The sequence below is a fragment of the Delphinapterus leucas genome, chromosome 1, assembly GCF_059928025.1.
Source record: "Delphinapterus leucas isolate spDelLeu-1000000601 "Yukka" chromosome 1, BTC_Dleu_Yukka2, whole genome shotgun sequence".
Lineage (NCBI taxonomy): Eukaryota > Metazoa > Chordata > Mammalia > Artiodactyla > Monodontidae > Delphinapterus > Delphinapterus leucas.
Window position 1 is genome coordinate 91,423,725 of NC_143129.1, and position 15,678 is coordinate 91,439,402.

The 15,678-nt window shown below is 40.9% G+C and overlaps 1 long non-coding RNA gene and 1 pseudogene across 2 annotated transcripts in view; one reads left to right on the forward strand and one right to left on the reverse strand.

Annotated features, from left to right (window-relative positions):
- The window catches only part of LOC149750676 (uncharacterized), a 77,607-nt gene that overhangs the window by 47,568 nt on the left and 14,361 nt on the right, over positions 1 to 15,678 (reverse strand). Inside the window, exon 3 of the long non-coding RNA XR_016394390.1 lies at positions 9,055 to 13,039. This is a non-coding gene — a long non-coding RNA (uncharacterized LOC149750676). The remainder of the gene's footprint in view (positions 1 to 9,054; positions 13,040 to 15,678) is intronic.
- LOC149750677 (F-box only protein 27 pseudogene) overlaps positions 1 to 15,678 on the forward strand; it is a 44,174-nt pseudogene that overhangs the window by 14,685 nt on the left and 13,811 nt on the right. The gene's annotated exons all lie outside the window — the stretch shown is intronic.

Below are 15,678 nucleotides of genomic sequence, written 5' to 3' on the forward strand. Positions count from 1 at the left end.
TTTAGCATTTGTTGTAAAGCTGGTTTGGTGGTGCTGAATTCTCTTAACTTTTGTTTGTCTGTAAAGGTTTTAATTTCTCCATTGACTCTGAATGAGATCCTTTCTGGGGAGAGTAATCTTGGTTGTAGGTTTTTCCTTTTCATCCCTTTAAATATGTCCTGCCACTCCCTTCTGGCTTGCAGAGTTTCTGCTGAAAGATCAGCTGTTAACCTTATGGGGATTTCCTTGTACATTATTTGTTGCTTTTCCCTTGCTGCTTTTAATATTTCTTTCTAGTATTTAATTTTTGATAGTTTGATTAATATGTGTGTTGGCGTGTTTCTCCTTGGATTTATCCTGTATGGGACTCTCTGCACTTCCTGGAGTTGATCACCTATTTCCTTTCCCATATTAGGGAAGTTTTCAACTATAATCTCTTCAAATATTTTCTCAGACCCTTTCTTTTTCTCGTCTTCTTCTGGGACCCCTATAATTCGAATGTTGGTGTGTTTAATATTGTCCCAGGGGTCTCTGAGATTGTCCTCAATTCTTTTCATTCTTTCTTCTTCGTTCTGCTCTGCAGTAATTATTTCCACTATTTTATCTTCCAGGGCACTTACTGTTCTTCTGCCTCAGTTATTCTCCTATTGATTCCTTCTAGAGAATTTTTAATTTCATTTATTGTGTTGCTCATCATTGTTTGTTTGCTCTTTAGTTCTTCTAGGTTCTTGTTAAACGTTTCTTGTATTTTCTCCATTCTATGTCCAAGATTTTGGATCATCTTTACTATCATTACTCTGAATTCTTTTTCAGGTAGACTGCTTAATTCCTCTTCATTTGTTTAGTCCCATGGGTTTTTACCTTGCTCCCTCAATATTACCTTGCTGCATATTTTTCTATCTTCTCAGTTTGCTTAACTTACTGTGTTTGGGGTCTCCTTTTTCACCGGCTGCAGGTTCGTAATTCCTATTGTTTTTGGTGTCTGCCCTCAGTGGGTGAGGATGGTTCAGTGGCTTGTGTAGCCTTCTTGGTGGAGGGGGCTGGTGCCTGTGTTCTGGCGGATGAGGCTGGATCTTGTCTTTCTGGTGGGCAGGGCCGTGTCTGGTTGTGTGTTTTGGGGTGTCTGTGAACTCAGTATGATTTTAGGCAGCCTCTCTGCTAATGGGTGGGGTTGTGTTCTTGTCTTACTAGTTGTTTGGCATGGGGCATCCAGCACTGGAGTTTTCTGGCCATTGGGTGGACCTGGGTCTTAGTGTTGAGATGGAGATCTCTGGGAGACCTCTCACCGATTGATATTATGTGGGGCTGGGAGGTGTCTGGTGATCCAGTGTCCTGAACTTGGCTCTCCCACCTCAGAGGCTCAGGCCTGACACCAGGCAGGAGCACCAAGACTCTGTCAGCCACCCGGCTCAGAAGAAAAGGGAGATAAAAAGAAAGAAAATTAAAAATAAAATTATTAACATAAAAAAATAATAATTAAAAAAAAAGAAGAGAGCAACGAAACCAAAAAACAAATCCACCAATGATAACAAGTGGTAAAAACTAAACTAAGATTATCATAAATATCAGGAAGAAATCAATCGCAGACAGCAAACCCCAAGTTTATAGTTGCTCCTAAAGTCCACCGCCTCAATTTTGGGACAATTCGTTGTCTACTGAGGTATTCCACAAATGCCCGGTACATCAAGTTGATTGTGGGGATTTAATCTGCTGCTCCTAAGGCTGCACCGAGAAATTTCCCTTTCTCTTCTTTGTTCACACAGCTCCTGGGGTTCAGCTTTGATTTTGGCCCCACCTCTGCGTGTAGGTCGCCCGCAGGCATCTGTTCCCTGTCCAGACAGGAGGGGTTTAAAGCAGCGGCTGTTTAAGGGGCTTGGCTCACTCATGCCGGTGGGGAGGGAGGGGTACGGTAGTCATAACTGGAATGCGGTGGGAGCCTGTAGCAGCAGAGGCCGGCATGACATTGCAACAGTCTGAGGCTCGCTGTTTGTTCTCCTGGAGAAGTTATCCCTGGATCACGGGACCCTGGCAGTGGCGGGCTATACAGGCTCCTGCAGGGGGCGGCGTGTGGATAGTGACCTGTGCTTGAGCACAGGATTCTTGGTGGCAGCGGCAGCAGCCTTAGCATTTCATGCCCGTCTCTGGGATCCAAGCTGATAGCCGCAGCTCAGGCCCATCTCTGGAGCTCGTTTAGGCGGTGCTCTGAATCCTCTCTCCTCACGCACCCCGAAATAATTGTCTCTTGCCTCTTCGGCAGGTCCAGACTTTTTCCTGGAGTCTCTCCCGCCTAGCTGTGGTGCACTAGTCCCCTCAGGCTGTGTTCACGCAGCCAACTCCAATCCTCTCGCTGGCGTCTGACCTCCAAATCCTAGCCTCAGCTTGCAGCCACCAGCTGCCCCCGGCGGGTGAGCAGACAAGCCTCTCAGGCTGGTGAGTGCTGGTCAGCACCAATCCTCTGTGCAGGAATCTCTCCACTTTGCCTTCTGCACCCCTGTTGCTGCGTACCAGTGAAGGGGCTTCCTAGTGTGTGGAAACTTTTCCTCCTTCACAGCTCCCTCCCAGAGGTGCAGGTCCCATCCCTATTCTTTTGTCTCTGTTTTTTCTTTTCTCTTTTGCCCTACCCAGGTATGTGGGGATTTTCTTGCCTTTGAGGAAGTCTGAGGTCTTCTGCCAGCATTCAGTAGGTGTTCTGTAGGAGTTCCACTTGTAGAAGTATTCCTGATGTATTTGTGGGGAGGAAGGTGATCTCCACATCTTACTCCTCTGCCATCTTGAAGGTCTACTTATTTATTTATTTATTTATTTATTTTGCGGTACACGGGCCTCTCACTGTTGTGGCCTCTCCCGTTGCAGAGCACAGGCTCCGGACGCGCAGGCTCAGTGGCCATGGCTCACGGGCCCAGCCGCTCCGCAGCATGCGGGATCCTCCCAGACCGGGGCATGAACCTGTGTCCCCTGCATTGGCAGGCGGACTCTCAACCACTGCGCCACGAGGGAAGCCCTACTACCTATTTATTTTTTAGTGAGCTTTGATACTTTATTTTTTTAAAAGAATGTAAAATTGCTTTTATATTAGACAGTGGTCAAGATAATTTACCACTTAACAAATAATAGCAAAAAATCATAGGACTATCTTATAGATGCAGGAACATAAATTAATAGAAGTTGGCAGTTTTTATAATAAAAAATTAGCAAAGCAGGAATAGGTGAGAACTTCCTTAATGTAATAAAGGATAAGTAACAATAGTGACAGGAGCAAAACAAATACTACAACAAACATCATGAGCTGAAGGATTTTCCTCTGAAATCATGCTTTTCTTCTGACTAGATTTTTGCTGTTATCACATATATTCAACATTTGATCATCATTTCCAGTCACACAAGCTTTGATACTTTTGTCATTCAAGAGATATATCTATTTTATCTAAGTTGTCAAATGCATTGGCATAAAATTATTCATAATATTCTCTTATTATCCTTTTTATATGTATAGGATCTGTAATGATGTCCTCTCTCATTACTGATATTGGTAATTTATGACATCTCTTTTTATCTGATCAGTCTGGAGAGAGATTTACCAATTTTATTTATCTTCTCACATTGCAGGGTGTTGAGCAGAGGAGTGACATGATATGATTTACATTTACTACTACTTGATCTAAAATAGAATGCAGGAAAACAGCATGGTATTGGCACAGAAACAGACACACACATCAGTGGAACAGAACAGAGAGCCCAGAAATAAGCCCACGTACCTATTGTCAATTAATCTATGACAAAGGAGGCAAGAACATAAAATGGAGAAAAGACAGTCTCCTCAACAGTGTGCTGGAAAAACTGGATAGCCACATGTAAAACAATGAAATTAGAACCTTCCCTCACACCACATGAAAAAATAAACTCAAAATGCTTTAAAGACTTAAATGTAAGACATGAGGCCATAAAACTCCTAGAAGAGAACATAGGCATAACACTCTTTGACATAAATCATAGCAATATTTTCTTGGATTAGTCTCCCAAGGCAAAAGAAATAAAAGCAAAAGTAAAGAAATGGGACCTAATTAAACTTAAAAGCTTTTGCACAGCAAAGGAAACCATCAACAAAATGAAAAGACAACCTACTGAGTGGGAGAAAATATTTGCAAATGATGCGACCAACAAGACGTTAATATCCAAACTATACAAACAGCTCATACAACTCAATACCAAAGAGATAAACAATACAATCAAAAAATGGGCAGAAAGGCTTCCCTTTTGGCACAGCGGTTAAGAATCTGCCTGCCAACGCAGGGGACACGGGTTTGAGCCCTGGTTTGGGAAGATCCCACATGCCATGGAGCAAATAAGCCCGTGCGCCACAACTACTGAGCCTGTGCTCTAGAGCCCGTGAACCACAACTACTTAGCCCACACGCCACAACTACTGAAGCCCACGTGGCTAGACCCCGTGCTCCACAACAAGAGAAGCCACTGCAAAGAGAAGCCCACACACCTCAATGAAGAGTTGCCCCTGCTTGCCGCAACTAGAGAAAGCCCGCATGCAGCAACGAACACACAACGCAGTCAAAAATAAAATAAATAAATTTATTTTAAAAAAATTGGGCAGAAGAATTGAATAGACATTTTTCCAAAGAAGACATACAGATGGCTAACAGACACATGAAAATATGCTCAATATTGCTAATTATTAGAGAAATGCAAATCAAAACCACAATGGGGTATCGCCTAATACTTGTCAGAATGACTGTCACCAAAAAGTCTACAAATAACAAATGCTGGAGAAGATTTGGAGGAAAGGGAACCCTTGTACACTGTTGGTGGGAATGTAAATTGGTGCAGCCACTATGGAAAACAGTATGGAGGTTCCTCAAAAAGCTAAAGATAGAACTACCATATGATCCAGCAATTCCACTCCTGGGTATATATCCAGAAAGAATGAAAATACTAATTTGAAAAGATACACACACTCCAATGTTTACACTATTTACAATAGCCAAGACATGGAAGCAACCCAAGTGCCCATCAATAAACAGTTGAATTAAGAAGATGTGGTATATATATATATATACAATGGAATATTACTCAGCCATAAAAAGAATGAAATACTGCCATTTGCAGCAATGTGTATGGACTTAAAGAGTATTATGCTTAGTGAAATAAGTCATACAGAAAAACAAATGCTATATGATATCACTTATATATGGAATCTAAAAAATAATACAAATTAAAGTATACACGAAACAGAAACAGACTCACAGACATAGAAAACAAACTTGTGGTTATCAAAGGGGAGAGGGAAGTGGGGAGGGGCAAATTAGGGGTATGGGATTAACAGATACAAGCTACTATATATAAAATAGATAAGCAACAAGAATTTACTATATAGCACAGGGAATTATACCCATTATCTTACAATAACCTAAAATGGAATATAATCTGCAAAAATACTGAATTACTATGCTGTACACCTGAAACTAATACAATATTGTAAATCAATTATTCTTCAAGAAAAAATAATCTGTATTTTGACATACAAACAATAAAAAATAAATTAAATAGAATGTAAAAGAGGAAGAGAAAAGCAGGGAGTTCAATTAGAAAGGCATTAAAATAATCCAAAGAAGAGATAATGGTGGTGTAGGTCAGGCTGTTAGTAGTGGAAATGATAAGTGGGTTTTTTTTTTTAAATTATTTATTTATTTATTTATTTTTGGCTGTGTTGGGTCTCTGTTGCTGCACACGGGCTTTCTCTAGCTGTGGTGAGCAGGGGCTACTCTTTGTTGCAGTGCGTGGGCTTCTCATTGCAGTGGCTTCTCTTGTTGTGGACCATGGGCTCTAGGCAAGTGGGCTCAGTAGTTGTGGCTCGTGGGCTCTAGAGCACAGGTTCAATAGTTGTGGTGCACAGGCTTAGTTGCTCCGTGGACCAGGGCTCGAACCCATGTCCCCTGCATTGGCAGGCAGATTCTTAACCTCTGTGCCACCAGGGAAGTCTGGATAAGTGGTTTTTGATATATTTTGATACTAGGATAGATAGGATTTGCTGATAGTGGGAATTAAGGTATGAAGTAAAGAGAAGAATCAAGTATTGCTCCAGGTTTTTGACCTGAACAACTGAAAGAATTGTCGTTTACTGAGAGGAGAAGAAGAAAGATTTTGGAAATGGAAAGGTTAAGAGCACAGTTTTACAATTCAATCAAAAAAAATGGGCAGAAGACCTAAACAGACATTTCTCCGAAGAAGACACACAGAGGGCCAACAGGCACATGAAAAGATGTTCAACGTTGCTAATTATTAGAGAAATGCAAATCAAAACCTGACACCAGTCAGAATGGCCACCATCAGAAAGTCTACAGGGACTTCCCTGGTGGCTCAGTGGTTAAGAATCCACCTGCCAATGCAGGGGACATGGGTTCAAGCCCTGGTCCAGGAAGATCCCACATGCCGTGGAGCAACTAAACCCAAGTGCCACAACTATTGAGCCTGCTCTCTAGAGCCTGTGAGCCACAACTACTGAGCCTGCGTGCCAGAACTACGGAAGCCCGCACACCTAGAGCCTGTGCTCTGCAATAAAATAAGCCACTGCAATGAGAAGCCTGTGCACCGCAACGAAGAGTAGTCCCCGCTCACCGCAACTAGAGAAAGCCAACGCGCAGCAACAAAGACCCAACACAGCCAAAACTAAATTAATTAATTAACTAAATTTTTTAAAAGTCTACAAATAATAAATACTGGAGAGGGTGTGGAGAAAAGGGAACTTTCCTACATTGTTGGTGGGAATGTAAACTGGTCCAGCCACTATAGAGAATGGTATGGAGGTTCCTTAAAAAACTGAAAATAGAGTTGCTATATGATCCAGCAATCCCACTCCTGGGCATATATCCAGAAAAGATGAAAACTCTAATTCGAAAAGATACATGCACCCCAGTATTCACAGCAGCACTATTTACAACAGCCAAGACATGGAAACAACCTAAATGTCCATCAACAGAAAAATGGGTAAAGAAGATGTGATTATATATATATATATATATATATATATATATATATAAACAATGGAATATTATTTCCATTTGCAGCAACATGGGTGGACCTAGAGATTATCACACTAAGTGAAGTAAGTCAGACAGAGAAGGACAAATATGATATCACTTATCTGTGGAACCTAAAAACAATGATACAAATGAACTTATTTACAAAACAGAAATAGACTCACAGACATAGTAAACAAACTTGTGGTTATCAAAGGGGAAGAGGGGGGAGGGATAAATTAGGAATTTGGGATTAACGCATACACACTACTATCTATAAAATACTAAGGACCTTCTGTATAACACAGGGAACTATATTCAATATCTTGTAATAATCTATAATGGAAAAAAATCTGAAAAAGAACATGTATATTTTTATATATATATAAATACATGTATTTATATATATGAGTAAAACAGAATCACTTTGCTGTACACCTGAAACATTGTGAATCAACTACACTTCAACAAAAAGAAAAAAGAAAAAACAAGAGCCCAGTTTTAGGTACATTAAATTTGTGATGTCTGTTAAATTTCCAAGCGGGCAGTTGACTATACAATTTGGAGTTCAGAGAAGATTACACTGTTGATATAAAATTTGAGAGTCATCAACACATAAATAGCATCACAATTTGGGTTTTTTGGGAAGCAGATTCTGAGGCAGACTTCAGTGTTTAGGATGTTTCCCAGAGAATGTCCTTGGAATCAACATCTCCGGAAGGCAGGTGGAAGAAGCAGGATTGGGCAGAGGGAGTTGAGCTATGATGCAGGCCTGACAACCCAACTTGATTCCCTGAGAAGCTCTGGAGCTGAAATGGCCTGGCAGAGTTGTCCTATGTGAGGCTGAACTAGTAAGCCTTTATACTCTTGCCTCAACCAGTTATCGAATGTCAACCACCTCCAGAAAGACATGGCCTCAGGCAGGGAGGCTCTGTGCAGCTGAGGTTATCCCTGAAAGAGCTGACAGATGAAGGCTGTCCACTGATGGTAGCCTTAGCAGCTGGGGCACAAATCCTTCCTTGAAGGGGTATGTGGATTGTACATAATAGTGTCCACTGCTGATAGTATTTAAAATCGTAAGACTGGATGAGCTCACTAAGAGAGTGATGTAGTTAAAGAGGTACAGTGACAGGGATCTGGGGCAGCTTTAGGGATCAGGGGACTAAGAAGGAAGCAGCAAAAGAGATTAGGAGTAGCTAGTGAAATAAGAAAAAAAATGAGTGTGGGATCCTGGAAGCCAACTCAAGAAAGCATATTACTACTACCACCAACTACTACTACTACTATTCTTAGTACAACTTAATCTTCGCAACACTATGAATTAGATGATATTATTATCATTCCCATGTTATAGGTGACAAACTTGAGGCACAGAGTTTAAAGGTCTCTCTCAAGGTTACACAGCTCGTGGTGGTGAAACTCTGATTTTGAACTTTTGCTGGCTCAAGAGTCTACACTCCTGGCTGCCTCACTACCTGGACTCCAAGGAACTGTGTAAAATGCTGCCGACAGGTGAAGTAAAAAGGCCAAGAATTAACCATCAAATTTGGCAATGTGAACTTATCAGCAAAGGCAGTTTTGGTGGAATATGGGAATGAAAGCCTGAAGAGAGTAAATTCAAACACAGTACTTATTGGGAGTTCCCTGGTGGTCCAGTGGTTAGGACTCCCCTGACAATGGACCAGACTATTGCTATCCCTTGGCCTTGAAAACTGGTTTGTTGCTATCAGATGGATTCAACCATCATTTTATTTTGATTATCAAAGACAATGCTTTCCAGCAGACATAATACGGAAGACTATGAGAAGAAAAGAAAAATCGCTTGAGAAACACAGTGATCTCTGCTTTTTTTGGCCACGTCACATGGCAACCCGGGCCCCCTGCAATGGAAGTGTAGAGTCTTAACCACTGGACCACCAGGGAATTCCTTCTTTTTATATTTACTGTATGACTTTGATAGTAAGGGAAAAAAAAGTTGAAACAATTTAATTGTAATAAACCAAATTATCCTTCCACCCAGCAACTCCCTCTAGTCTCCCCTTTCCTACCTCACTGAAGAGCCTCTTCATGAATTTCAGTCAGAGAGGAAACACGTGTGCTGTGCTTCCCTGTGCTGGAAAGTCTCTCCTAAAATGTGTGGGATCTTTCATCTCCTCTCACCCAGAGCAGAGGCCTCTCCTTGTGGGTGGACCCACAAAAGTATCAACAGAGAAGCTGAGGGAGGAAGGGACTCACTAAAAACGGATAAATATTAAGCCCTGCTCTTAGGTACTTGAGGCAGTGCAGGCAGGAGAACATATGGACTAGGAGCAGCACCGGTAATATGTTGCCAAGTATTAGTCAGGTTTTGATACGTGACAGAATCCTCATATCTCAGACAAGCTTGAGCCAAAAAGGGATTTATTGGTTCCTGTATTTAAAAAGTCCAAAGGCACCCTCCCTTTAGGCAAATCTGGATCAGGGACTCAAAGGATATCATCATAACTCACTCTCTCTCCCTATCTCATCTGTGTCTTCTCTGTACTGGCTTCATTCTCATACTGGCTGATCCCAAGTTGGAGCAAGTTGGCTGCCAGCAGTTCTAGGCTTATAACTTTTTACTTTCAGGTCTACAGATAGAGAACTTCTTATTCTAATAGTCCATTGAAAGTCCTAAAACTGAGTCTCATTGGTTCTGATTGGTCTAACTTGAGCACATGGCCAACCTTGAATCAATCAGTACAGCCAAGGAGATATTTTATCAGTTAGAGATGCCTTCAGTTGCAGACAACAGAGTACTTGATAAAACAAAATGAAGTTCATGTTCCTTATATTAAAAGATGTGGGACTTCCCTGGTGGCACAGTGGTTAAGAATCCGTCTGCCAATGCAGGGGACACGGGTTCAAGCCCTGGTCCGGGAAGATCCCACATGCTGCGGAGCAACTAAGCCCGTGTGCCACAACTACTGAGCCCGCTTGCTTAGAGCCCGTGGTCTGCAAGTTCTTTGGCTTTTTAGTTCTTTGGCTTTTTCTTCATTATTGCAAGATGGCAGCTGCAGCTCCAAAAATTCACATCCAGGTTCTAGGCAGGAAAAAGGATGCTACGGGCAGCAAACGTCCCTCATTGAAGAAAGCGAAAGTTTTCCCCAAATCACCCAGCAGACTTCTGCTCATGACTCACTGATCATAACTGGGTCACAAGGCTACCCTTACCCTCAAGCAAGGCAGGAGAGCCAAGTATTTTGCTCTTCCAGACTCTCCAGTTGAGTTAGGCTGGGAAGAAGGGGGTTGAGAATGGGGATTAGGTTAGCCAATCAATGGGATCTGCCATAAATGTAATGCTCTGATTGGAAAGGCCTGGCTTAGAAGTCTACTTCTGGAGCTGGTGTGGACTCTTCTCCCCCCAGGAACAATGCACTGAGCACGATAGAGGAAAACTAGGTGCTATAACATAAAAGGAGGAATGGATGCTAGTCAGGCAAGAATAAAAGCTGTCCATTACATATGCTTAAGGCCAACTTGTGACCTGAACTCCTCAGAAGTGCACAGTATCTATCACCAGACATAAGAAAGCAAAAGTTACATGTATTTACCTCAGCATTATCTTAGGTGATGTATCACTTTCCTTTCGATTCTAAAAGGTGAAGTAATAATAGCTACAATTACATGAGCACCTCCAACTTACTTAATAACAGTTCAATTAAAAACTTCCTCCTTCTTTCTTCCCTCCCTCACTCAGAGCATCTGTTGTTATGTTAAGGAATATCTGTTTTACTTAGGAGACTGTATTCAGATTAAGTAATGTATTCTGAGCATTAGTGTCAGGTGCTTCCACGTGGATTATTTTATGAAGTTCTTACCACAACAATCCATTTACTGATGAGGAAAACTGAGGTTAGTTGACGTGTTCAAGGTCTTGTGATCCATACGTTCCAAGCTAAGTGTTTCCTTACTCCAAAAATAGTATTCTTCTTGCCATACCACAACTGCAGCACAACTTCTCAGAACAGACTGGGTCCATGCCAATGAAATCAGCTCACCGGGGCAGTTTTTGAATACTCCAGAAACTTTTTTTTCCTCCATGTAGAAGTGAATAAAGTGCCAATCACTCCTGGACTGAAGGTCCTGAGCCTCTTCAAGAGGCAATCCTCTACCTTAATTTAAGCGTGGTTATTTAGGATGCCTTGCATGGGTTTTGTGACTTTTTCCAGCTGGATTCTCCAAGGGGTTCCAACCAGCCTAGTGCCCTGAAGCAAAAAAAGTCTACCCAAGCACTGGCTCCCCTGGCTTCTGACAATCCTCAGGGTGGTGGTACCCTCCATTATTCACAGAGAAGCAGAATTAGCTTCCTGCCACCACTGCAGACAGTATTGAGCAGCGTGTTCCCAGGGAGGGATTAGAAAGACTAACCTGTCAAGCCTGCTGGGCCTGGCTGCCAGAGACCTCCTTTGATTCCTAAGTGTGGCATTCTAGGGCGGGGGTACGAGTGCATTTTCCTAATTCCTCCCTTGGCAGAAACTTAGCTCTTTGAATAGAGATTCATCTCCCATTGCTGTGCACTTAATATGAACTTTTTCTTAATGTGTGGTTGACTAGGTAGATTGTAGCTCCTTTTTAAAAATCCAGGTTGTAAAATCATACACATGAGTAGATAACATAGCACACTCAATAAATGTATAAGGTTCATCTTTCTGGAACAAATTTTCTTAACATTGCAATGATAAGTTGTATGATAACCAGTGAACACTTATAGACACTTCTAGCATTTATTGTTAGCTGGGGTAAGTTATGCCCAACTATTACACATATGAAAAAAATACCTGAACTCTTATTAGATACTATTCTGATTACAATTTTAAAAGAAAAATGTCTAATATACTTCCTTCCAGCTTTAGAATTAATGTCATTGAAGTGTGACCTACCTTATAAAATTTAGACCTAATTTCCTAAAATTCCATGAGCTATTTTAAAAATCTGCTACCATTTGTGACTACTTATTTTGATCAATCATCAATCATTTCAGTACTGTGCAAGCAAAATAAAATGGAGAAATAAATTATTATGTAATATTCCAGTTTCAAAATTTTCTATTTATAATGATCAAAAATTTGCTCTGGTAAAGTCAATAACCTTAATAAGTTAATATTACAAATTACAACCATAAAATATAGTCATTCAAATTTTCCTGAAAGGAAAAAATACTGTCAACAAATACTGAACACTAGTTAGTGCTATGTATGCTGAACTATTGAGAGGGAAGTTTATTAATGTTTGCAATTTCCTTTGAAAGACACATGTGCACAGATATTCACTGCAGCACTATCTACAATAGCCAAGATATGGAAGCAACCAAAATGTCCATCAACAGATGAATTAACAAGAAAACACACACACACACACACACACACGAATATTACTCAGCCAGAAAAAAAAAAAGAAATCTTGCCACTTGCAACAACATGGATGGATACAGAGGGTATTACACTATGTGAAATAAGTCAGACAGACAGACAAAGACAAATACTGTATGTTGTCACTTATATGTGAAATCTAAAAATTAAAACAAGTGAATGAATATAACAAAAGAGAAACAGACTCACAGGTATAGAGATCAAACTAGTTGTTGCCACTGGGGAGAGTGAAGGGGGTGGGGAGTTATAGGGGTAAGGGATTAAGAGGTACAAACTACTATGTATAAAGTGAATAATCTACAAGGATATATTGTACAGCACAGGGAATATAGCCAATATTTTATAATAACCTTAAATGGAGTATAATCTATAAAAATATTGAATCACAGTATTATATACCTGAAACTAAAATACTATTGTACCTCAGCTATATTTCAACTTTAAAAAAGAATACAGGGCTTCCCTGGTGGTGCAGTGGTTGAGAGTCCGCCTGCCAATGCGGGGGACGCAGGTTCGTGCCCCGGTCCGGGAGGATCCCACATGCCGCGGAGCGGCTGGGCCCGTGAGCCATGGCCGCTGGGCCTGCGTGTCCGGGGCCTGTGCTCCACAACGGGAGAGGCCACAGCAGTGAGAGGCCCGCGTACTGCAAAAAAAAAAAAAAAAAAAGAATGCATATGATGTCAAATAAGCACATGAAAAGGTACTAAACATCACCAGTCATCAAGAAAATGCAAATTAAAACCACAATAAGGTACCATTTCCTATGCATCAGAATGGCCACAGTAAAAAAAACTCGAACAATGTTAAATGTTAACAAGAATATGGAGCAACTTGACCTGTAATACATTGCTGGTAAAATAGTACAAACAGTTTGGAGGACTTAGTAGTTTCTAATGAACTTTTTTTTTTGGCCATGCTGCACAGCAAGTGGCGTTCTAGTTCCCTGACCAGGGATGGAACCCACGCCCCCTGCGGTGGAAGCACGGAGTCCTAATCACTGGACTGCCAGGGAAGTCCCCTCTAATGAACTTAAACATACCTTTACCCTATGACCTAATAATTCTACTTTTAGGTATCTACCAAAGAGAGAGAAAAGCATGTGTCTATACAAATAGTCACAGCAGTGTTTGTTATAAAGCTCCCAAATTGGAAATAAACTATAAGTATATAAACAGAATAATGGGTTTAAAAAATTCTGGCGTAATCCATGAAGGAAATAACTGATAAGATTTACTTCATTAAAATTAAAAAACTTGGCTCTGAGAAACACAGTTACCAAGAGAATTAGAAGAGAAGCCACAGACTGGGAGAAAATATTTGCAAAAGACACATCTGACAAAGGACTATTAATCAAAATACACAAAGAACTCTGAAAACTGAACAATAAGAAAACCAGATTTTAAAATGGGCCAAAAACCTTAACACCAAAGAAGATATACAAATGGCAAATAATCATATGAAAAGATGCTCCACATCATATATCATCAGGGAAATGCAAATTAAAACAATAAGACACTACTGCACACCTATTAGACTGGCCAAAATCCAGAACACTGACAACCCCAAACACTGGTGAGGAGGTGAAGCAACAGGAACTTTAAAAAATAATTTATTTATTTATTTATTTATTTTTGGCTGCATTGGGCCTTCGTTGCTGTGTGCGGGCTTTCTCTAGTTGCAGTGAGCGGGGGTTACTCTATGTTGTGGTGCACCTGCTTCCCATTGTGGTGGCTTCTCTTGTTGCAGGGCACGGGCTCTAGGCACGTGGGTTTCAGTAGCTGTGGCATGCGGGCTCAGTAGTCGTGGCTCACGGGCTCTTGAACGCAGGCTCAGTAGTTGTGGCACACGGCTTAGTTGCTCCGTGGCATGTGGGATCTTCCCAGACCAGGGCTCAAACCTGTATCCCCTGCATTGGCAGGCGGATTCTTAACCACTGGGCCACCAGGAAGTCTCGGAACCTTTATTCATTGCTGGTGGGAATGCAAAATGGTACAGCCACTTTGGAAGACAGTTTGGTGGTTCTTTACAAGACAAAATTTACTTGTACCAAACAATCAAGCAATCGTGTTCTTTGGTATTTACCCAATAGAATTGAAAACTTATATCCACCTAAAAACCTGCAGAAGGAGGTTCAGAGCAGCTTTATTCATAATTGCTAAAACTTGGAAGCAACCAAGATGTCCTACAGTAGATGAATGGATACATTAACATAACCCAGAAAATGAAATATTATTTAGCACTAAAAAGAAATGAACTATCAAGCCATGCAAAGACAAGGAGGAATTTTAAATGCATATTCCTAAGTGAAAGAAGCCAATCTGAAAAGGCTACATACTATGTGATTCCAACTATATGAATCATTGGAAAAGGTAAAACTATAGAGACAGTGAAAAGATCAATGGTTGCCAGGGATTTGAAGGGGGAGTTGGGGGGTGGAGAAGATGAATAGACAGAGGACAACGAACTTTTAGGGCAGTGAAAATATTGTGTATGATATTATATAAAGATAGATACATGTCATTATACATTTGTCCAAAACCATAGAATGTACAACACCAGGAATAAACCCTTAGGTAAACTATGAACTTTGGGGATTATGATGTATCAATGTCGGGTCATCCTTGGTAGGAAATTGTACCATTTTGGTGAGTGATGTTGATAATGGGGAAGGCTGTGCATGTATGGGGGCAGCAGGTATATGGAAAATCTTTTCACCTTCCTCTCAACTTTATTGTAAACCTAAAACTGTTCTAAAAAATAAAGTCTTAAAAAAATGTGGTTATATTCATATAATGAAATACTACTCAGAAACTAAAAGGAACATGCTACTGAAATTAGCGGCAACATGGATAATCTTAGAAATATGCTGAGTGAAAGTGTCCAGGTATAAAATAGTACATTACTGTATGATTCCATATATGAAGTCCAGGACAATGCTAAACAAGGCTATGGGGACAGAAATCGGATGTGTGTTTCCTTGGAAAGAGGGGGAACAGACTGGAAAGGGCATGAAGAAACCTCCTGGGGTGACAGAATGTTCTATATCTTTTTTTTCAGCTGGTGGTTAGAGAGGAATATAAGATTGTCAAAACTCATTAAATTGATCGCTTAAGATCTACACGTGTAATTTTACCTTTATTACCTCAATTTAAAATGGAGAGGGGAGGGGGGCTGGAGGAGAGGAAATGTGATTACTGTGCTCTAGCAGCTCCTACCTTCAGCCTCACCTCCACCTTCTCTCTGGTAGCTCCCTAGTTAGGGGATTTGTTTGTTTATTTTTTA